The sequence below is a fragment of the Lepeophtheirus salmonis genome, chromosome 7, assembly GCF_016086655.4.
Source record: "Lepeophtheirus salmonis chromosome 7, UVic_Lsal_1.4, whole genome shotgun sequence".
Taxonomy (NCBI): Eukaryota; Metazoa; Arthropoda; class Copepoda; order Siphonostomatoida; family Caligidae; genus Lepeophtheirus; species Lepeophtheirus salmonis.
The window spans coordinates 18,637,629-18,663,052 of record NC_052137.2 but is presented as its reverse complement, the minus strand read 5'-3'; positions in this window follow the sequence as shown (position 1 = coordinate 18,663,052).

Sequence of the window (25,424 nt, the reverse complement as noted above, 5' to 3'; positions counted from 1 at the left end):
ATATTTAGCTATTTTTAATCGAGGTTTAGTAAATATAATAATTAACCATTTTTGCTAAAACGTCATTCCTTTGTTCTTCTTTTATTTTTCTTCAATTCTCCTTCTTTCAATGTGAGGAGTGAGGCGTACAACGTTCATTATCAAATTATAATAATGTGGTTATTACTTTATATAATCAAAAACTGATGGCTACTAATTTAATTATCAAAATTAAGATAAAGTAATGAATAGACCCTTTTTGTCATAATTAAAAGCTTAATGTTTTTACTGTAAGAATAAAAAATTATGTATTTTTGATTCCCCAAAAAAATATTCTTAAAACTATTTTAAAATAAAGATAAAATTTGTATTCATGATTTATATTCATAAAAGTATTTTTCCAATTTTTAATATTTGTTTATGACTACAGAATGTATTAAATAGTTTAGAAAATGATACAAAATTGAAATGATGTTATTATTGAAAGCATTCAAATGTTTATCATGCAATTAAATTAGGGATGCACCGATTCCAAATTTAAGCCGATTCAGATTCCAGTAGCATCTTTATGTATGATGCATAAGGGAATTATATTAACTAATAAAAAAATGATTTACTGTTTTAGTCTTTAACTTTCAACTCATTAGGAAAAGCAACAAAAAAAAAAATAAGTCAATCTCAATCATGATTAAAATTAGTTGTAAATGATTTTAAATTGAAGTTTAATAATACTAATTCCTCTCTATACTCAAGAATCAATATATTTCTGGTTTTCTTATATCTATTTCTGAATAGTAGTTGACTTTCAATGAATGAGGGTGGGCGTGATAAGATTTCTGTATATAGTTTTTTCACGGGCAAATATGCCATGAATATAACGTTAATTTTTCGAAAAGGCTCTAAAGGTTTTGTCTTTTTAATAAAATAAATAGATGTGTGTCTGAACTCTCTTATTCATTAATATATCCACCCTTAGCGACAATGATGACTTCCAGACGGTGGCGGAAGGGATGATACCCGTTAACGATGTAGTATTCCTCTGTCATGGCGTCCCAGTGCTGGGTGACAGTTGCTTTGAAAGTCTCGGTGTTTAGATGACAGACACTGCAGGCCTTCCCTCGACATGCACTCAAAAGGTATAGTCGAATTCATAAGAGTCTTGCAACGGAGGAGATGGGTTTCTTTCATCGCTGGTGTCAATATGCTTTCTCCATCCTCACAAGGCTCTATCCACACACTTGTTTGAAAGCTCTCTGGACAATCTGTTGTGAAACACCAAGATCTCTTGTATGTGCCCTCATGGACTTGAGAAGATTGGGCTGGGCTGTTTTCTTTCACTCCTCCCGATCAGGTGTGGCCTTTTTGACAGAACCCTTCTCCCTCTTCAACGTTTCTGACTTACTGGCAGCATAGACAGTGGTCCTGGAGACTCCCAGCTGCTTTGAGTGCGCGAATGAAAATTCTACGATTACGTTCAATTGTTATTTTCTTGACTTGTACGTAAGCTGGAGAGCTGAGGTTTGTTTTGTTTTAAAAACTAATTGTTTGACCTTTTTTATATCGGAATACGATTTAGTTTTAATCACTCAACCTTAATAAATTATTGATTAGATCAGTGTTCAGATTGCAATGGAGCACCAGGTAGCTCAATGGACAACGCGCTCAGAAGAAATTATTTGTATAAGCACAAAGAAATGAACAATCCAGTTTTGAATCTATATCAATGATAGCTTTTATATAGTAGAAAAGGAAGTTTACTCCTTGTGAATTAAATGATAATGTCAATAGCTTAGAAAAAGAAAACTCACTCTTCAGTTGATCAGCTCCAAAAAAACGGGCGAGTTAAAAAATCCACCCAATTTCCATTACTACTTATAATTTTCTAACAAATTGTTAAAGTTACTCACCCAATTTTAAGAGTAAAAGTATTTTTTACATTAAAATAGACGTATATATTGCAGGTATTTGAAAAAAGAGGACTATGATAGTCTTGTTACCGGATGAGAAATCCAGGGCATACATTTATGTTATACGTATATATATTGTACATATATAGAAATTGCTAATAAAACTTTTATTTATTTACATTATATATGACATATCTTAATAAATATTCCAATTTATCTTTTATACGGATTTTTTCAGATTGAAAATGTGAAAATGAATCAATAAATTTAAATAATTAAAATAATCAATATAATATGTACATAATTAAGGTGACAGCTATTTTACTTTTTTTATAACAAAGTAAATGTGTAAATGTAATGGTTCCTAAGCCGAGCTCCTTCGACCAATTGTTCTTAGCAATGCATTGTCAAGGAATCTAAGGGAAAATGAGATAGGATGTACAAACAATTGAAAAGCATAGGGGTTATTTTTTCTCAAACAAAACCCCTCAAAAGAGTTGTTTTTTTAAAGTTTATTCTGTCAGATTGCATTGATTAAGTATAAGTAAAGATTATTTGATTACTTTCAATCCATCTGACCTAGAAATTGTCTTTAAAGTCTATAGAAATAAAGTATATTTCCATCTCTAGGAACAACTGTTGCCAAAAGTACGCTCATTAAGTTCAAGGAAATAATTTTGAGTTACATCGCTCCACGGAAAAACTAATTATAAATTCGTCACCAACGTTTCAAATACTATTAGAATTGAATATACAATTTGAAAGATTGTTTTTGTTGACTTTTGTGATTTATTGCTAAATAGAAAAATATATACCTTATTCAAAAATAAACAAGCAGTAAATTGTAATATTTGACAGAATATATTATCTTGAATATATTTTTTTTTATGCTTTTTCTTTTTCTGATTAAAAATATGTATTTCAAGTACATTAATACCAAGATATATAAACTAAATTATCAATTAAACTTATTTAAAATGACATAATTGACGTAATGTTACGAATTGATATTGAAAGAATATTCTAAATTGACATCCTTACATGGAAATTGTTCAAAAATAGATAAATAAGGTGTTCATTTATGAATTACAAAACTTTCGAATTCTTCTTTTTTTTTTTTGTCTTAAACAAATGCCACGTATGTTTTTTTACTATTCACAAACATAGTAAGAAAATAATTTAAATATTTTCTTGAGAAATATATTATCGTATTTTTATTGGTTATAAGTTGAGCCATTCCGGTGAGGGAGTTTTTCTATTTTGTCTTGTTTAGAGCAAAATATGAAAGATTTTACAAATTGATTTTTCTTGTTTTGAAATTCTAACGTATCAGCAAACAAAGAGTACTATTGTTCATGTTGATCAATATTAGTAGATATATTTCGTCTCTAAAATTAATCATATTTTGAATCACATTCTTTTAGACTTGGTTCTAAAAAAGATGACATTATTTTGTTTCTATTCGGTAATCTGAAGAGGTTTCCATAGGGGGTTATCATTATTATTTTATTCTTGAAGAGAAAACTTGTAAGTATAAAGTAATCACTAGTGATTTTGCTCATAAAAGATTAAGAGTAAATTTGTTGTTGAGTTATACGTTGGACTCCTCTGAGTAGATTGAGGATCATCGTTGAAGTAATTGTTATTGCTAGATATGGAGTTGGATTTGTATTTATTTATTTTCTCTAATATATGGGCTGGAGGGGCTGTAGCTCCCCTTCCCCCTCATACAAAAAAAATAAGGAAATTTTCCTTTTATGGATTTTTCCCCGAAAAGTTTTATTTTTGAAATATTCTTTCTTATTTTTTTTCTAAATCTAATTATTGAAATTATTTTCCCAAAAATTTAATTATATATGCAAAGCTATTGAATTTTTGATTTTATACAACTCTATATTTTATGTAAATGGACTTCAAACACAATTCCTATGTAAAATGCACTAATTACTATACTTTAATGCTTACTTGTACTTAGTTTGCGCACCTCCATCTAACCAATGAAGGAAAGATTTTAAGAAAAAGGAAACAAATGGACTCAATTACAGTTATCCAAGTCCTTAAACAAGAGAATGAACATTTCATTTAATACAAATCGAAATAAAAGTTAAGAATATATTAATTAACATTAGATTACAATCCATGTCAAGTTATATCTTACTTAATTCCCCACAGAGTATATTACATAACCAAATAAGAAATAGAGGAAAATCCCTGAATTTAGAGGATAAAAATTAAATCTGCATAAATGAACATTGAACGTTTAAACAATGGCTTTTAAACTTAGATTAAAAATGTGATTTCAAATTATGTATATTACATTAGGGTATTTGTATATGATATTGAGATCATATTTAGGGTTGTAAATTTTAAGGAATTTTTATAGTGTGTAAGTTTTATTCTCGTAGGAAACCTGGAGAGTGTTTTATATTTTATAAAGCTTTCATAATTGTTCTTTAGTTACTAAAGTGAGAACATCTACGTATAAAGTGTAACGACAAATGTAAGTTCCTGTTGGACTCAGAATAGAATTGACAATCGAAAACAGAGTAGTTCCTGCTCTTACATTTCATAACAAATTCAACAAAAGGGCATGACAGCTAAGCTGTTCTCTTCCTTAACATTCTTTAAACTGTCAGGATTACCAGGATATTTTCCGGATTATTTTTGTACATGACAGAAATACTTACAATTTACAATAACCTACCAGTATGTTAAAAGGAAAGAAATCGAAAAACGGCAATTTAAATCTGGCAATTGAACGAATGTTTTGGAGGAGAGCAGCTTTGCTGTGATGACGTTTTATTAGATTAGCAGCAAAAAAGTAAGGAAGATAAGGTTCGTACATTTAACTTTATCCGAGGCCCTGGATTTCGATTTGAGGTACTGTTGTTTTTTTATGCGGGAACGATGTGTTGAATGTGTAGCACTCATTTAATATCATTTCTACTCCGATGACAGTAAGGACTTACACTTTTAACTCCCGAGCTAATCCTCATTGTTACTCTCTGTCTTTCCAGAGTACAAGCTAAAGATGAATTTCTTTTTAAAGTTAACAGCACATCTTTGCGATAAAAGAGAACTAGAACTATTAAAATATTATTAAATAAGAAAAGCCAAGTATGATTTAATAATAGATCAAGCAACAAGACGGTGGACCACTTACTTAATGATATAAATTTATCTTTTATTTAAAATCCATATTGCTTCATGTAGCAAACTTGGATTTGACAATAATTTCAAATAGTTGGTGCTGCAGTCAAATTATATCAAAAAGTCAGAATCTAAGTTGGAGACAAAAGAAAATAATTTCAAATAGTCTGAGTCGAATATTTTACATGAGTCGAGTTGGAGTTTTAGTTGGAATAGAAAAAAATCCTCCAACTCCACAACCCTGATTAACTTTATTGGGTACTTTTTTGTAGGACAGAACGTTTGATTTTAGGCGAGAGCCATGAAGACATGTGATTGGAATCTGCGTCCTTGGGATTTAGAATATGGGTTTGTCTTATTTTTTTGAAAACCTATGTTACTTCTACGTAGTTTTTATTCACCTTAATGTGGCTTGCCGCATCTATCATACATGTACGCACAATTTTTCTTTTCACAACTTTTCATATTAAAATCTTCAATCCTCAACAATTATCCCTTTCGAAATAAAAAATGATTTAAAAATTTTCTCGCTTGAGAGAGAAAAAATGCAAGGTTAATTTTTTGTCCATTCAAAATTTTTTTTTTTTTAATCGTTACTTCTTCCGACTATAAGCCATTTAAAATTGATTAAATTTGAGCAGAGTTATGTCCAACTGAAGTTAGAGGATCCTTTGAAAAGGGGCAAACTTTGAGGGACTCCAAAAAGGGTCCTCGTTCACCTTCAACTCTATCAATTGTAAAAATAGTATTTGTTCTTTCTTTCTTTTTTTAGATAAACACCCTGACCAAAAATTATCAAAATTGGGATAATGATGTTGTGATAGTGTATACACGTCACACGGAATGCCTACATTAGAATGAGCCATTAAAAAATAACAGGAAAAGTCGACGATGTAGCTCAATGAAAGACGCGCCCTGTAAAAAAGTTTCTCTGGAACTCATTGTGCTTAGGGTCATGTCTCAGTCGTTCCCAGAGAAGGAAATATACTTAATGTATTTGGACTTCAAAAGACAATTCCTAAGTAATATGCATTATATGTAATACAATAATAATTACTTATTCTGAATCACTGCAACACCATCTGTCAAATTGAAGGAACATTAACAAAAATGTCATTTTTACGTAATCAAAGGGAGATTTCATTACAATAAGGGAATTCCTTTTTTTCGACAATCTTTCCGTCCAAATTATAAAAATATTTTGTTAGAATGAAAAAATATATACTTTAATGCTACCGAAAGGGATTTAGAACACCCATTAAAAAGTTTGAGAATTATTGCTTTAATTTATAGTATACTTGGTTACATTTTACAGATAAAATATGTGACATATAACGTATATTTAAGCAATTTTGTAAATAGTGATGCCAAATTTTGCAAAAAATAAATAGTTTTCTCTTGTAATATTTTTTTTTTTTTTTTGGTAATATAATCGATGAAGAGGATAAAACACATAAAAAAAATTGCTTTTGTCTAAAATTACGGCTAAAATTGCTTAAGTATGCAACCAAAGGGGATCTCACTTAAGTACTCATAAAAAAAGCAAAATAAGGTTTGAATATTTGTTTATTGTACACAAATCTGGGAACTCGACACTAGCGACTCGAGTACATATATTGAAAACTACTTACTCAACTTGATCTCATAATCAAAGACTTGAGACTTTATTTCGACTCTTTACACAAGTCATGAGTCTTAAATTGGACTCGAAACTTACGACATTTCAAATTCAGAAAGTTTGTCCGTCTTATTTTGCTATTTTTCCATTTTTAGTGTTGATAAAATTTTCATTAGACATACCATGTGGTTCATTAATATATAAACTCTTTGAATTATAAACTTTAACAAGATCTAATTTAATATTTAACAGTACCATTTTAACAAAAGTAATATTATAAATAGATGTGTGTCTGAGCTCTCCTAATAATTAATTTAGCCGCCTTTAGCGCCAATGATTGCTTCCAGGCGGATGACCTGACATCAGCTGTAGATGTAGTTGTCTGTCATGGCGTCCCATTGCTAGATGAAAGTGGCTATGAGGGCATCGGTGTTTGGATGAAGAACACTATAGGTATTTCCCTTGACGTCGAGGGGGTTAGCATCAGGTTTCTTTTATTGCTGATGTCAATATAGCTTCTCCATCTTCACAAGGCTCTATCCACACGCTTGTTTGATAGCTCTCTGGACAGTTTGGTGTGAAATCCCGAGATCTCTTGCATGGGACCCTATGGACTTGAGAGAATTGCCCTAGGCTGTTTTCTTTAACTCTTCCGGATCCTATTTGGCCTTTTTAACAAACCCCTTCTTCATCTCCAACGTTTCAGACTTGCTGGTGACGTAGACGGTGGTACTGGAAACTCCCAGATGCTTGGAGTCCTGGAATAGAAATTGGTTGATCACGTTCAAGTGTAATTTTCTATATTAGTTAAAACAAGAGACTATAAAGAAATTAGTTTGATAGGCAATATAGTTTTGAAAATTTGTGGAATCATTTTTGATAGCAGCAGTCCACAAAGGCAGGTGTTATTTCACTATCGTTCTAGTGTATGTTTACTACTATATATTTAGCCTCTTTTAAAAATTTTAAATAGTTTTTTAGACAAAATTGACTAATTTGGTTTGATTAAACACATGGGGCTCATTTTTGAAGCCGCAGTTCACAATGGATTGTAATATTCTACCTTTCTTTAAGGTTTCTTATAATCCTTATAAGTATAAACAATGTACCTTTAATAGTGCTATGGATAATATTAGAATTGAAATTATGTAGAAATTTTATTTTTCGATCTTAAGTTTCGATTTATATTTTTGCAGTGTACTATGGACTGAAAAGTTTTGGGCTTCGGACATAGATGGCGCTATATATTTTTTTAATGCACCTCATTTTCAGTGAGACTAAGTCTCAGTTTCAAAGGGCAACCATCAAAATTTCATGACAATCTGTTCTTTAGTTTGTGAGTTATCGTACTATTTGCAAAACTTTGGATCAAAAACAATTGATTGCTTTAATTTTAGACTACTTTTGGGGGTAAAATTTAACGTTTAACCCTTTCCTTCCCTATGATGCCATATGGCAAAATCAACTTCAAATTCGATTTCTGGCGTATTGAATATTCCGATGGGTCTAGTTAGCATTCGCATTGGTAGGTGACTTTGCAATAGTGACATTTTGCATTAATTTTGTTGCTTCTGTCACAGCTGATTAGTTGCACAAGAAGTGGTCTTGAGGGAGTTTGTCGACACTGCTCTGCTTACAATCGCAGATAACTAACATGGTATACAGAATATTGGTATATTTATTCATTAAAACTCAATGTAAACATCCTAAAGATGATACGAGAATTTCAGGTCTCCTCAGTAAACGTCAATATTTCGTGATCTAAAGTTTTTTGAAGTAGTATGACTCCATAGAGCATCAATTGGATTTTATAATGATTTTCAGTAAAATCCTATTTGTACATTAGTTACGGAATTTTTTTTTAAACCAGTTATAAATCTTAATAAATTTGCTTTCATCACTGATTATTTGAATGATCTTATTTGGAACTAAAAAAGAATAATTATTGTTTCATTTTACCTTTCAATTATGCCTTTGAATTATTCCCAATGATGCCAGATAGAATGATTCTCGTTTTATGCTTTAAACTCAAAATTTAATGTTTAAAGGTGCATTAATGTGTTATATGATGGGATTCCAATCAGATTTTTTTGTTATTTTTTTTTTTTCATGCACAAAGTAATTTGGGAAAGAAAGTGTTAAGCTAAGCAATGGCTTGAAAAGTGTTAGGAGGACTCTGCTCTATAAAGTGAATAAAATTATAAATTAATAACAATAATTTAAAAGAACTATTTTTTAAAGGAAAAAAAAGTGGTTTTTTTCTTCTGTTAAGCCCAAGGCTTTTCATGCCCATGTGTTAGATACAGCCCAATATGTCATAGACATATTTGTATGTGTCAATTATAAGCATTGACCCTAGAGTTGTAGCTATAGTTTATAATCTTTATTCGATTAAAGAGACGTATATTGGACCCAATATAGGCCCTTTCAAATAAACTCAGTCAGATTCTCATTTTTTTAGAATTACAATCCCTTTTGGCTACTTTAAGGGTGCAATTTGATACGAGCCCAAAGGATTTCTAAGACTAATTTTTAGATAGAAATTGTTGATAATTTGTATGAAAATACAAATGTAACCCACAATCAATTTTTAGAAAAATCCTTCTAGCTTCCTTTTGTGTTGATATCACAAGAAAGTTTTTCCCTAAATAAATTACATTTTTCACTGAATATAGAGTGCTCTATATACCATATTTTTCTTCTTCTCAGGACTCATTGAGAGTATTCAAGAGCTTGAACATATGAGTAATGACATGAGACTCCATTTACCGGTTGTCCCGAAAGTCTTGACCGGTACCTTCGATGGCTTTTTTCTAGGTTTCAGAGACTGTTTACGTAAATTTTGCTTGAATAAAAGTTAAAGACCGTTTTTAGATTAACAAGTTTTGTTTCAATAACATTTCGCAATTCATAATTGTTTTTGACATGGAGGCTAAAAGACATGAAGTAGCTACTCTGCTTCGTGCAGGAATCAGCCACAAGGAGATCTCAGAGGCCACCAGCATGTCCGCCACGGAGAAATATGTGTCCATGACCAAGCACCCAGCCAGTATCACCAAGGCCTGGGCCAAAATGGACCCCACCTATATCAAGAACACCTGCTCCTCCTTCCGTCCCCGTGTTGTGGCTGTTATGGAAGTTAAAAGCCAAATGGTTAAAACCATATTATAGATTATAACCAAGCGAAGTTTTTTATTAAGAACATTTCTCTGTATTTCTAGTTTTAGTCCTTGTAGATCTTAATGAAGTTGGAAGTTAGAAATCCGTCAGGACTTTCCGGACACCCGATACACTTGCAGTAAACAGAACCTTTTCCCCACCTATGATTTTATGGCACTCAGTCCAAATTAAGGGCTCTCGATCTAAGATTAAAACCTATTTACAATGTAGTTGGAATGCAATAAGAAGAAGATCATAAAAGTATTAAAAAATGTACTCTTAGTTTTTTTTTTTTTTTAATAGTTGTGCCCAAATAATGCATAATAATTTTATATCAAATGCACGTATGAAAAATGTCCATTGTACAAATGTTATTTTTTTAAGACTCTATATGTATTTCTCTTAAATATATGCTCATCATTTGAATGTAAGTATATTATAAATACGTACATATCCAAATTAAATGTACTGTACAATGAATGTTAGGGTGATCATTATTTCCCTGTTTGTGAAAAAGTAATGATATGGAAGCTTAAAAGTGTCCCTATTTAGAAAAAAATAAAATAAGTTATAGAACAATTTTAAATAGCATTTTTTTGTTATTAGCTATAAATAAAAATAGACCTCCACAATGTTGATGTCACTTGAAAACGCCATATAAGTTTTGACTTCTTTAAATATACAAAAAAAAAAAAAATTGGCCAAAGGGGCGTCTGCAGAATCATATATATATTCCAAAACTTAAAATTTGTATAAAAAAATTCAAAAATCCACAGCTATTCCTTACAAAAAAAAAAAAATATGAAATACTTTGGAAAAACATTTAAAATAGCAAATGTTATTCACAAAAATAATTTTCAAATATTAAGTTTTTTGGAAAAATGAAAACTACACAAAACCATAACTATTCACAAATAATTAAATTTTTTAATCAAAATCCACATCTGGTCAAAAAAAAAAAAATTTTTTTTTGTAATTGAATTAGATAAGTAAAGTCCCCCCACAAAAAAAAAAAAGAAGGAATTTTTTCTTTTGTCTATTAAACTTTTCTGTAGAACAATATATTTTCTTGAAATATTTCTCTAAAAAAATCTAATATTCGATTTTTTTTCCATAAAAAAAATTATCACAAATATAATTTTTTGAAATTAAATAAGAGAACAGCTGGAAATTTTTAAAAAAATTACTAAAAATGTAATATTTTTGAATAGTTAAGAATTTTTTAAATTTTTTTAAATATAAAATCGTATATTTGAATGTTTTTTTTTCCAAAAATTTAATATTTGAAATTTTTTTCCAAAGATTAAAATTTTTCAACAATAAAAAAAAGAATCATTTTTAAGAAGCCCCCCCCCCCCCAACAAACATACGCCCCTGATAGTAAAATGGGATTTTTTATGTATAATTTTAAATATTAATGATTCAGAATCGACATCCGGAATTTTTACTATAGTTGCATTAGAATCTGCATCGGGATATTTTTTTGGAATCGTTTCATTACTAAATATGACTGCCTTGAAGTCTGCAGTTTGCCAGAAGGAGAAAAAAATATCAGTCAACTTTATCAAGAGGTCCATGTGCTGCTTTCCACTTTCTCTTGGAAGCTGTTATAGCTGTCAATGAGTTCATATTCCAGGGTAAGACACAGTATTTATCTGTGTCCCAGCGAATCGTGAATTATGCGTTTATAAGGTTTCATTGACTTACAAATTAATTTACATTTGTGGATGACGTACTGAGCTTAAGCTACACAGGCTCGTTGTTAAAAACAAAAAAGACAAACTTCATTAATACAGATGCGAACATATCTGAATAAAGTTCATAGTAATTTAATCATCCTAAAATGGATTATGCGTTCTTAGTGGACGGTGAAATGAGTTATGCACCCAGTGATTGTTACCTGACTAAACATTTGTTCAGTAATTTAATCATCCTAAAATGGATTATGCGTTCTTAGTGGACGGTGAAATGAGTCATGCACCCAGTTATTGTTAGATGATTAAACATTTGTTCAGATATAGTGCTGCGTCGGTTCATATTTAGGACTGAAATTTAACATTATAACCTTAAACTTCCAAAGCTGAGCAACCTAACTTTAAAATTAAAACATCTGAATCCCTTTACAAATAGAGAGTGTAGTTAAAAAAAGTCATTTTCAAAATGGCTATAGATGTTAAAAAACGCCCTTTGACGACGGAAACTTTAAAGACATACTTTTTTCGTAATAATACAACAGAAGATCAAATGAACAGGTCACCCTAGAAATTGGACACCCTATTACACGTGCTAAAATAAAAGTGAGGAAAATGTTGACCTTTTTTGTGACGTTGGACCTTTATATGACCTTCAAACTGTATTTTTAAAATTCAAAATGTTATATAACTATTGTTTTAAGCATAAAAAGGCTTTCATGAGCACGAAATTTGCAAGTTTATTTTATTACATTGAGTAGAGATTCATCGGTGAAAAAGCAACTTTGGGACTCTGATTATTTTTACTTCTTTCCAGAGTGCTTAAAAGACGTTGGACTATAATTTAATTCATCATTTTCATGAATTAAAACTGTTGAAACTGTGTCGGTTCATATTTAGAACCGAAGATTACAGTCCTGTCAATTTGAGTATAGGTTCAGTTCAGTCCGTCATATCAGGCCTAAAACTTATGAAGTTTGGTCCTCAATTATGTCACTCAACTCTATTTCTTCTTTTTTAATCAGTTCTAGTACGGATAGTCCAAAGGATCGGTCCAAAGACTGTGCTGACAATAATAAATAAGAACTGACATAAAACATCGTAGACATATTGAAATTCAATATTTTTATGTTTAGCAGCAAAATTTACAGTAATTATATTATTCTCAACAGGTTCAAACATCATTCTTTTGTCGAAAAGCATAGTTTTGAAAGTTTTGATGGGATTAATTTGATACCAGAAGTCAGCAAAAATGGATATTATACCGTCCTCGTTCTAGTGTTTATTTGCTGAAATTTGTTAAAAATAATTTAGAATATCGTTCATTAAACATTTTTTTAACATTTTTTAATTAATTTTATTGGTACATTTACTAAACTGTATCGTTGAAAAATAGATGAAGTCATTTTTGATACCTGCAATCTGCGAAAGAGCTTTTTTGGCTCTCAGGCCTCTCTTAAGACACTTGTTATCGTCTTTCAGCCTTTAATCTCGATAGTGAGAACCTTGGAGCAGGAAACGATGCGTAATATGTCGTCAAATACTCATTCCTGCGTCAAAAACACAGACACAGAACAGGGAGTTGGGCTAAAGGGGATGTAGCTCACTTTTACAGGCCCTGCTCTCTACATACCACCACATACTAAAGTTCAGAGGATTGAGATCTGGAGACTGTCTTGGCCAGGAATTTATTACCCGGTATAGGGTGTTGTTCAACCTCTCATTGGCAAATTTTCCCGTGTATGGTGGTGTATCATACAGTTGGAACATAAATCCGGACTATCCTGATATCTCTTTAATCTACGAAATGGCTTTGTCTTTGAGTATCAGCAGGGTAGTAACTTCCAAAAGTTTCTGTTTGTGAGCCGTGACCCATAAACATTCCAATGAAAACAAATGTGGAGTCTGCTCTTTGTAATAGTTTATAGATTTCAAAAATGTTTGGAAAATTTCAATCAACAAGTAAAAGCAGAGGTGAATTTTACTTTTCGTGTCAAACATATGCAAAATATTTATGATGCGAAATAATTTTGTAGAATTTCAAGCATTCTTTTCAAAACCATGAATAAATTTGAAATCCAACTTTATCTTTCATTTCCTGTTTAATAAAAGGATTCAATGTATATTATATATATTTTACGTTTTTCGCAAATCCGAGGAAAGCCATTGTTGAAAAATAAAGGGGAAAAAAATAATTAAATTTGGTAGGATACTATTTCAATTTGATATATTTTTATTTCATTGTATATACAAAGGATGATCATTTCGAAAAGTGCATGAGAAAGCGGGAGATAGACTTATGGTATTAATAAATTAGTATTGTTGTCAAGGCGTTCACAAGGGGTAGGCTGGAGGGTTTATAGGGGCTACCAAATTTTATAATTTTATAATGAAAAAACAATTCTTATATCGAAGAAATCAATTATATATTAAAACTAAGCGAATATTATTTTTTCTTAAAATGAAACGCATATGTGAAAAAAATAAGCTTACAACTACAGTTTACGTGTAGAGTTTATCTTGCTTACATAACAGAAGATGATGCATTGAATAATCCTCTGTTGCCATGTGATTTTTACTTATCTCTCCAGAAAGGGATATATATTATAGTAAAAATTTTGAATAATACTCGGGAAATCAAATATTCTAATGATTGCCCACTTTTATATTGCTTGCAATAGTTTGTAATACAGAGCAATAATAGGAAGGATTTTGAATTTTCTACTCGCCTGACAACAATCACAATAACAAAATAGCATTTACATGTCCAAATTATAACTGAATTAATCAATAAGATAAAAAAAAAAAAAAAACAGAGAATTCATAAATAGGAAATGTAAATTTTGAAGAATATCATTGACACTTAATTATTTTTTCAGTGAATACTAAAAAAATAGTATCATTATATTGTTACATTTTAGCTATCGTGTTCAGTAAAACAACTTATAATTGTCTAGTATGGAAAACATCACGTATATCACGAAGTCCAACATATAAATGGAATTGACATAAATGTGATAGGGATGAGTGATTTTTGTGTTAAATACATCCAGGAAACTGAAGAATTCTTATTAATGGAATAGCTTTCTTAGAGTAGGAGACGAAGCAGAGTTGACTTTCAATCATTTCAAAGAAGGAGCTGTGGGTGCTCCTTCTTTGGGTATCTAAGTCGATTATTCTGTCATTTTATGAAACTCCTTATTCCTTATAGGTATGTAGAAGTATAATATGATTCCGTATAAGATCTGAAGGAATTTATGTTAAGGAACAATTATTAACGAGATCAGAAGTCACAAGTTATCTAGATTTTCGATTTTGCTTAACAAATTTCAAAAGTTATTGAGTTGGAAGTCATTTTCTAAATTAATAAATCACTTTTAACATATTTATCACGTAAGATTTTCCATGAACTAGTAATTTATTTATTAATTATTGATACAGAGATCATAAATCATATCGAGAGTAATTACAAGTTAATGAAGTTGTAGCAAGATTCTCATTTAAATTGGATTGAAGGAATATATAGAGTTGTAATATTCATTTTTTATTTATAAATACAAAATAAGACCATTATTACAAAGGAATTCAAAAAACATATTCAAATGTCGTTGTTTCATACTAGAAAATACACTTAAAAATCGTTGAACGATCCTATAAGTGACTTGTTATTGTTCTCTTAACTTGGCTTGAAATTCATTGGAGGTATAAATTTACAGTCCAAGTCGTTACTTTATACTTAAACAATCTCTCTTCCAGAATCAAAGAGTTATAATAACAGTTTTGGAAAGTAAAAAAACACTGTTCAATTTGCAATTTATTTTTATTTTTTTTACACCCCAACAAATAAATATAATTTAAACTCCATTCATAGCTTACATATAGTTTGCTTAACATTGGTCTAAGCCACTGATTCCCAAAGTGAGGTTTCTAACTCCCACAGGGGTTGCAAGACATTTTCCCAAAAGAAGAACATAATTTAAATTGTGGCATCAACTAATAAATAATTATGAATGTATATATTTTGTAGCAGTCTCTTCTGGATCATTTAAAAAAGTATTTCCAAGAAGATAGCACTCAACAAAAAGATAACTGGATACATCCCTTTTACCGCCACGGTTCATTATCAGACGTCTGACATGGAAGATGCGCTTATCGAACTTTCATGTGACCAACACTAAAAACTAAATTTGATTCTAAAACACTAGACTAATTCTAAATTTCTTTGATGAACGAGTGCCTACTGCTGACAAAACCAGACTTAGATTTACTAATACTATTTGGCTCAATTTATTTATGTATTTACGCATTAACTTATTTACAAAATGTATACAGATTGCAGCTTAACATAGAGGATGATGATCTTTGAGTTGCATCCAAGATTAAACTTAGAATAGACTTGCTTGCATGTGCCCATTCACCAAATTAAGACCTTTATTCATTTATAAACTTATTTGCACATCTACAGCTTCTGTTACTATTTATTAGTAAGTCTCAATTTTATATTTATAATATATTAGATTATTTTTTTGTTGTATTTTCAATATATGTAGAATTTAAATCTTTATATTTCATAAATATAGTTAAGTAACTTATATTATTTGCCTTTGGGCTTAACTTTATAGGAATTATATGCCCTTTAAGGCATCTATTTGCACTCTGCATTTTATATTCATTTCTCAATTAGATGTGTAAGGGTCGCACAAAGACTAGCCACATAAGGGTTGAACTCAAACAGTTTTAGAACAATTGCTCTGAAAATTCTAGCAAGCTCGAATACATGATGTTCTAACCTTGTATTTCTATTAACCTTGAACTGTATGTGTTTGTCAGCTGTCAATGTGTCTTTTTCTTTTCCTTCAATCAATGTTCTTAAAATTGATTGGTTGTATATTTTCTTATTAAGCTGTGAACAATTATCATACTATAATTGAATTATAATTTTGCAGTTGAAAGAATTGGCTAACTACTTCCTGATTTTGAGCCTTCTTTCTGTTTCTTTTAGGAGGATAGATTGTAAGATTCAATAAAGATTACAATGTGTCTAATGTTGTAATAATAAATAATAATTAGGTTTTAATAGTATGTTACTTGATTTAATTATTGTTTCGGCTTTGGGTAAAACGCTCATATAATTTGAGACAAGTATCCCCCTAATTATGGTTTCGGATTTTGAGCTGAAAGTTGGGAAACCTAAAATTTACTCGAATATTTATATTTAAAGATTTGAACCGACCCGAATCTGATAGAATGTGGATCCATCCTATCATTAATCTGGAGTAGAACTTGTGCTTATTTTTTTCTCTGGCAGCTCCTCTGAACTAATTTCTTGAAACTCTACTAAAACATTCTTCAAATTGTCAGGTTATAAATGAAAATAATATTCTAATGAACGGGTGCCTGACTTTTTGTATTCGCTACTTGAACAGATGTTTTTTTTTTTTTTTTATATTCCAAAGTTATGTATTAACATTATCCTTTTATTCTTGAAAAGTAACCATATACGTATTAACAATCCACTAGTGTATCAAAGACTAAGTGTAAGACAGAGGATTTGTCGCGGAGTTATACATGCAAGTATTTGTTAGACTTAGAGTAAAATTGAGGATCGACATCGGAACCATTCTTGTCCTTTTCTAGATATTTCTAGATTTCTAGAGTGCAGTTATTTCATGAAACGTCATAACAAGTAAGCTATCAAACATTCTTCAAATTGTCAAGATTACAACGTTCATTTTCTGGTTTCTTTTTTTTTTTTACATACCGGTTTCTGGATTTTTTTTGGAAAAAAGTTCTAAAATCGATTTATGAAATTTAATTTTTTTGGAAAAAAAATTAAAATAATAAATTTTGTGAAAAAAAACATTTGAAACACTAAATTTTGTGAAAAAAAAAATTCAAATATTAAATTTTGACGAAAAAAAATTAAAAAGTCCATAGTTATTTACAAAAAAAATAATTTTTTGAGAAAAAATTCCAAAAATGTAAATTAAAATATTTAATTGTTATGAAAAAAATTACAGAAATGAAATTCCAAATATTAAATTTTAAGAAAAAAGATCAAAAAATTTCAAAAGTCCATTTAAAATTAAATTTTTTGGGAAGAAATATTCAAATATAAAAAGTTTTGGAAATTTTTGTATACTAACAACCAAAAATTCCTTAATTTGGGAGGGGCCTACAAACTACACCTTGCAGACGGCCTTGATTTTTAACATGATCTGGTTCATTTTATTCACTTTGGTTTTTTTTAGCTTGTACTTACGAAAAATGTCTACGATTGACATCCCTAGATATGAGTATATAACTGTACATTTATCCACATATGTAGGAGAAGCTCTCTCTATACCTATTCCATTTAATGAAAAAAAAAAAAATACAAAATGGAGATATATAATCTATCATCCTGACTATATATGTACACTGTACAAACACTCGTACATAATATTTTCCATTATTGTAATAATACAATTTATTGAACATCAGTAACACATAAATACATTTCTATAAATATAATTACTTCGAATATAGACAAAACAATACTTTGAAGAAATTCCCAAGGTTAGAGCAGGTCGAGAGAGGTAGAGTTATCAGATACCTTGATCTTATTTAATGCTACGCATTTTACTTTATTCTTGTTTTTCATGACTAAAATTTCAACAAGAGGTATTCTGAGGAAATTTATTTTAAAAAATCATTTGAAAGTACTGCTCTGTACAACTTTTATTCAATATGTTAACTCTCAGCTCTAATAATTGTCTCAACACGAGGCCTAAATCCCCTGGAAATATTGCATATATAGTCAAACTCGAGCTTGGTACACTCATTCCTGATGGAAGCCTCTAGAAACAGGACACTTCTGAAAGGAGGAGCACACACCCTCTCCTCCAGACACGCTTGGATAGAGTAGTCCAAGGGGTTCGCGTCAGGAGAAAAGGGTGGCCACATGTTGAGGTTCCAAAAGTACGGAAAGTTGTCTTATAGCCAGGAAGGCCTGGCTCCGTTTGGAGAGAAATCAAAGTTGTCCCCGAACAATGTGGCATCAAGGGTAAAAAGTTTTTTATCATAAAAGATTCAAACTTTACCCGAATTTTTTTTGCCTTGAGAAAATTTAGAATCTTCTTTGCTCTTTCCAACTTTCTCAGCTTGCTTTGCTCAGAGATAAGACGCCTTGTTGTCCTCCTCTGTTATTTTGCACCAGTGTCATTCCGGATTGAAAATAATAAAATGTGTACCACAAGATGAGATCAACCTTGTATGAACTTCGAGTAGAGAACCAATTGGAGAAAGGAGATACACAAACATGTTGTAAAAACTAATTATGAGCCTTCTTTCTGTTTCTCTTTGTATAAAACTAAATAAATAAATAAAATTGTTATAATTTAATATTCTTTTTACATAAATATTTTTTAACCCTCTGTTAGAGAGCTGGGATATTATACACCCCAAAATATATAAAAATGGTTTTTATTCGTTTGAATCTACATTTTTTCGCCAATACTTCTCAGTATGCTCCTTAAAAATGAAATTGTATTATAAACTATTATTTATTGAACCTAATAATGCCATGTTTAGGATCTATTCGTATACAAGTGGTCCTTGCATAACCCGCTTTTAAAAATATTGATTTCGCATAGGAATTATTCTTACTCTCTGTATAGTGAGGTTTATTCCCGTCATATCGATTTTTTTATTATTATGACAATAAAAAAACTAAATATTGAGGTAAACAAGAATTTTTGTCGTTGTCGATGAGATATTTCTTACTATGCCTATACATATGATAATATATAATTTTGCATAGGGGGGTCTTGTAAATATTTGATTTGATACCTAGCCCAGAATTATTTTAATAATTTATGATGAATAAAAAGAAAAAATGGTACAAAATGTATTCTCATAATCTACGGGTTTTAGTAATAAAAAGGTTCGCGTACTGTTCCTTAAAATAGCAATAAGCGAGGAATCTATGTAATTCACAATTTTGAATCGAGTTTAGTGAGTTTTTTATTAATCGTTTTGTTTAAAGTCATTCTGGAGTGCTTCCTTTTGATTCCTTCTTTTATTTGTAGGTATTTTTTTTTTTTTTAAATACAATAACTTAAACTAAACTGATAGTTACTAATTTTGATTCCCACAGGATTGATACAGTAATAAATGTTTCATAGAAATCTCTATTAAAAAAAATTAACTATTCCTTAACTGACTGAGTTATTTAATATGGGGGGGGGGAAATTAAAGCTTTCTTCACATTAATTAGAATCTTTGTGATATAAAACATTCTTAAAAAGAATAGTTTATGTATTGGGGGGAAAAAGCCATGTACCGAATATGGAAGATTCGTCGTTCCTAATGTCAAATTCCAATAAAATTGAATAAAAGTCTAAAGTTAATTATGAGCTTGTTTGATAATATGTTAATTTTTTATTTATATTACTACTTGACTAATTTGAATGGTAACCCCTAGAAACAACTTTTATTTTTCCAAACAGAGATTATGTTGTACTTTTTGCCATAGACGTAGGTTTGGCCAATGCAATTATCCTTTTCGCATCGGTCCCGTTTTTCGGCCAGGAAGGTGATCTAAACTATCTCAAAGAATTTATTTCTAAAGTACCTATACCACATCTTCTTTTCTTCAAAGTTGTTCGGAGTTTTGGGGATGGATGTCTAATTTTGATTGAGTTGCATGATTTTACAACCATCATCAAACCAAACGCAACAGAAAGTTTAAAGGCCGCCGAAAGCATTACGTCTTTCTTTTTTTACTTGTAGGGAATGAACATTGCGTATACATATACATGAACCAGGAATTAACTATAGCGATATCAATGAAATTATACATTAGCTAATGGTATCTTTTCTTTGATTTAGTATTAATTCTATACAGTTCAAGTAGACGATCCACCAGATCTAGCCCTCCCATGGACTTGTTATATTTGCGTACTATATTGGGGCAAGGCAAATCCAGAACAGTTTTTGTTACTTTATCAAATCGACCTCTTTTAAAGGGCTGTAGGATGAAGGTGCCGATTCTGGATCAGGTCCTAAGAAAAGTATTGGAAGTAGTCCTGAAGTTTAAAAAAATAAATAGTGTGTATTAGTTTATAGGAAAAAGGTAAAAATAATCCTGAAGCATACAACTTGTATTTTTTAAACACCAGCCCTTTTAAATGTATGATGATTTTTCTCTTTTTCTCGTTGACTAACAAGTTTACCAAGTTTAAAAAAGTTTTTTCGTTTGTACCTTTTCCGTAAATTCCTTTTTGTGTGTATTACAGGACTGCTTATAAACTTGATATAAGGAATAACAATCCGAATGTAGCGTGTACATATATATGTGTTACAGGCAATGTGGAAAATCGGGTATTTTGTATATTGTCGGGCAATCTATTAAATTTACAATAGAGTGGTAAATGGTCATTGTAACTTTTTACATTGTCAAGTAAAAAGTTTTTGATTTATTTGATCATTAAGGATTTGATTAGGATACAATTTTATTGCACACAATTTGATAATCTGGTACAAAGATGTACAGTCTATGGATCCCGAACAACATTGAAAAATATTTCATGGTATATTGTATTTTCTTAAGAGGATTGTCAGTTTAGCTTTTTAAAGTAGTTTGGGGGTGAAAAATTCAATTTGACGTTTATTTATATTTGGTCTTAAATTAAAATAAATTTGTATTTTATAGTTTTGTTTTATGTAGACATTTTTCAAGAAATTTAACTTAATAGGTTCTGCGGCCATTAAAATATTTCAATTGGCAATGCGGCTCATTAATATTAAAAGTCTAGATATCCCTGATCTAGTACATTTTTATTCAAATGTATATTATATTCTGTTAATCAAATATAATAAGTATAATAACAAATTGTCACAAAAATATATTATGCAAAATATATGTCGCCTAACAAATTTTGCAGGTGGGGCAAAATCTATCGCCACCAATGTCCTGATATAAATAAACTGCTTGTCCACAAGGGGGATCAAAATACATTGCCACCGCTATCCTGAGTATTAAGGACCATTTCTAATATCTTATAATACAACCCAGCCCACGGGTGGTGCAAGTGAACCCCTGGTCCAAAAGGTGTATTATTATCCACCGCTACTGCATCAAGGACCCCTTTACTGTCTTTAATTAGCCCCCACCATCGTTTCTTTGAGTATCAAGGTCCCCTTTCACTATTTTCTAATAAACCCCAGCCTATGGGTTCTGGAAGTGAACGGCTGGGAGAAAATGTGAGTCATTAGCCACCACCCCATTATATAAAATGAAAAGTAATGATTGTGGCTTTAGATGAGGTATAGTATCGAGTAGCTAAAGCTCTCATCACGCTAAGTTAAAACAAAGCAAGCTGTATAACTCTTGAGGAGAGAAAGTCCAAGTATTGTGTAACTACGTATGAGGTTGCTCATGAAAAACGTTGAGTGACACTAAATAATTCTTGGGGAGTTATATTCTATATTATTAAAGCAAAATGTGTATGTTCGTCGACGTTTAATAAATCCTTGCAACTAGTGTTGCTACCGCTAGTATTATCAAATCTACAACCAATGTTAAAATGAAACTTAAGGAACAATCTATTTGCACAGAGTTTTAAAAGAAAAATATAGACATAGACATTAGTGTACATTTTTCATTAATAACGACAAATTTTAAAAATTATTTTATTCTTCGAACCATCCAGGCTACCATATTAACATTGACAGATTGTCCATGACATTTTACTCGGTGATCGACAACTCTTCAATTCCATTAGGACCATGCAAGAGATCTCGGTATTTCACACCAGGTTGTCCAGAGAGCTATCAAAAAATTTGGTGAAAAGAGCCTTGTGAGAGTGAAAAGGCCAATTTTAACACCAGCAATGAATGAACCCAACTCCTTTGTTGAATGAAAATGAATGAGTCTTTCGAGTACTTTTGAACTAATTTTTGAGCCCTTTCCCTCCCCCCTTACAGCCCTGATGCCAACTCCATCGACTACACCTTTTGGGTACATTTCGAGGGGAAGCCCTGCAGTGTCTCTCATTGAAATAATGAGGTCCTCATAGCCACTTTCAACCCCCACTGGAACGCCATGACAGAGATCTACATCTGCAATGGGTACCAGGCCTTCCACCGCTAACAGGAAGACATCATTGCCACTAACGGTGGCTCCATTAATGATCACGAGACTTTTAAAATGACACTTTTGAAACTATATAACAACGGGTTATATTTGATTTTTGATGAAAGATTTGGCTTTATTGTTTATTTATGCAAAATAACATAATTAATAATGTTTTTATTAAATTATATTTAAATTTCGTATATATGACGATAATGGTTTTCTTTGCAAAAGAATAACCCCTCACTTTTAAATTTTTTTTACGTCAAATTAGCTTATTTGAAGTATAAATAATTAAGGTTTCCTTACTAAAGAGTATTTGGTTTTAAGAAGTGTTGTAGATCAGTGGCAAAATAGACACATAGCCTTAAGTTGGTGAAAAGAAAGAACAGAGAAAAAATGTAGAGTATATTACATTAATAAACATAGTCATCTTCATTTGGTATAGCTAATATCAATTGGTAGGTCAAGAGTATCTGTTGGAAGACGAAATAAAAAATAATAATAAGGATTTTTTGATCAAAATTGACCATTTTTAAGCATAAAAATAATAGTCCTCATTTTTGTACAAAAACTGTAATTTCATAAAGAGTTAAATTTGCCTATATTACTTCTATTTATCTTGATGAAAAAACAGAAAAACTGGAATTCATTGATCACAGCACAGCTTAAATTCTTTAATACTAGAAAGACAAACAAAAAAACAAAAACAATCATGTCTATTTGTATTTACATGTCATAGAAAAAAGAACATCTTCAAAAATATTTAAATCCTTAGTATTATTTAAAGAAACTTACAAATTGTAAATACAAAAAAAAGCACTTAATTGACAAATTAATATCTATATTAATAATGCAAAATCTGTTTATTTATGTGTCGAATGAGGACTTATTTTTAACAAAGAGATTATACTAAAAAAAAGAAAAAAGACGGAAGTACATTTGTATTTTATTTAAATAAATGTGACTTCAGATGAGATTTACCAATAAGGGTGTGTAGCTAAAGAACAGCCAGTGAGCTCTCCAGTTACTCAAGTACTCCCTGGCTCTTCACATCATGTTCAAAACATTTATCTCAAGCTGTTGATATTATTCTTTGATTCTGGAGAAGAGAACTTTTATGTATTGTGCGTGCCCATGAAAAATGAAAAGTAACACTGAGGATTTCTTGGGGTTTGTATCTTCTATTTTATTTAAACAAAGTGTGTCCATAGTCAACGCTTAATCACTTCAGGCAAGGTCGCTTAATTGTATTTTCTAATAAAATACGAGCAGATAATATTGAAAAATGTCTCGGCTATTGCCGTTTATAGTTAATTCCATACTCTGGTAAGTACAAGTATTTTAAAATTTACTGGATTTGGGAGTTATAAATCCTCTAATACCTGCAATTTTCATATAAAATCTCCGTCGTTGAAGCACCTATCCACTTAGTCGTTCATTTAGTGCTAAATAATCAAAAGCAAGGTGTCCAATATTCTTTACTACTAAACTAAAAACAATTCAATTTTTGAAACCTTTTTTCTTATAAAAAGGCTTAAAAATGGCCAATTTCCGAGAAAAAAATCCCATCGTTTCCAGATTAAAATGACAGGAGATGGTTTAAACTTTTCCCAAGTCAGTTCTTTTTTATTATTTCGACCTTAATTAATATTTAAAGGTGGCCATTACTTCATAACTTTTTTGTCCTACATTGAAAAATTAAGCTCGAAAGAAACTATTTTTCTATAATATTTTGTAAGAACATTCAGTTACAATTTCAATTTTGTCTGTAGGGGCTACATCAATCTAATACCCTTTACTGTAGTTTCAATAATAAATCATTCTTAACATCTTATAGATTATTTAATATTTACCGATACTTCCATTAAAATCTGAACACTTTGAATTTTAAACTTTGGCAAGATATAATTTATTAATTAATAATATAACTTCTGAAAAATTAATACTATAAATAGATTTGTGTCTGAGCTTATTAGCTGCGATTATAGCTTCCAGGAGGTGGTAAAAGGCCTGGCAACCGCTGCGGATGTAGTCTTCTATCATGGCGTCCCATTGCTGACTGACAGTGACTTTGAGGGCCTCAGTGTTAGGATGAGGGACACTGCAGGCCTTCCCTTGCCAAAGGTGTAGTCGAGGGGCTTGGCATCATGGCTGTATAGGGACTATAAGAATTCAAAAGAACAAAACAGACTCATTCAAAGGAGACTTGGAACAAAGGAGATGGACTCAATAATAAAATTTGGTCTTTACCGATTTTACATATAAATTACTTATGACATGATATGTGTTTTCAAATTATGAACACGATACAATGACATCATACTAAGTTTAAGTAGAGAGGGTTTGACGGAATTTTCATCCTGCCGTCCCCCTTCCTGAAATACGGAACTCTAAATTTGAGCATCTCTTGAGATGGATGATCAAGTTAAAGGTCCTTTGAGTCCCTTTATCTTCCTTTAATTCTAAGCCTTGAAGAACACAAAAATCTGCTTAATCCGGACTTAATTAATGTAGAACGATCATGGGTCTTAGCAATTGTCAAATTAAAAGCATATCTAAATTTTAAATTGTTATATATTTTAGTTTTATGGTTACAATTTTATATTGTAATATATGGATAGATAGATTCTGTACATATATTATTGTAACAGTATTTGTTCATATTGTGTAGTTTTTAGATATCAAAGTTATCCAGATATTTATAATCTGTCCATGTTTAATATAATGAAAACATCCAATGACGTTTGATCTAGAAAAAAAGGTCCTTTATAATACATGAGACCCTAAAAAAACCGGTGGTC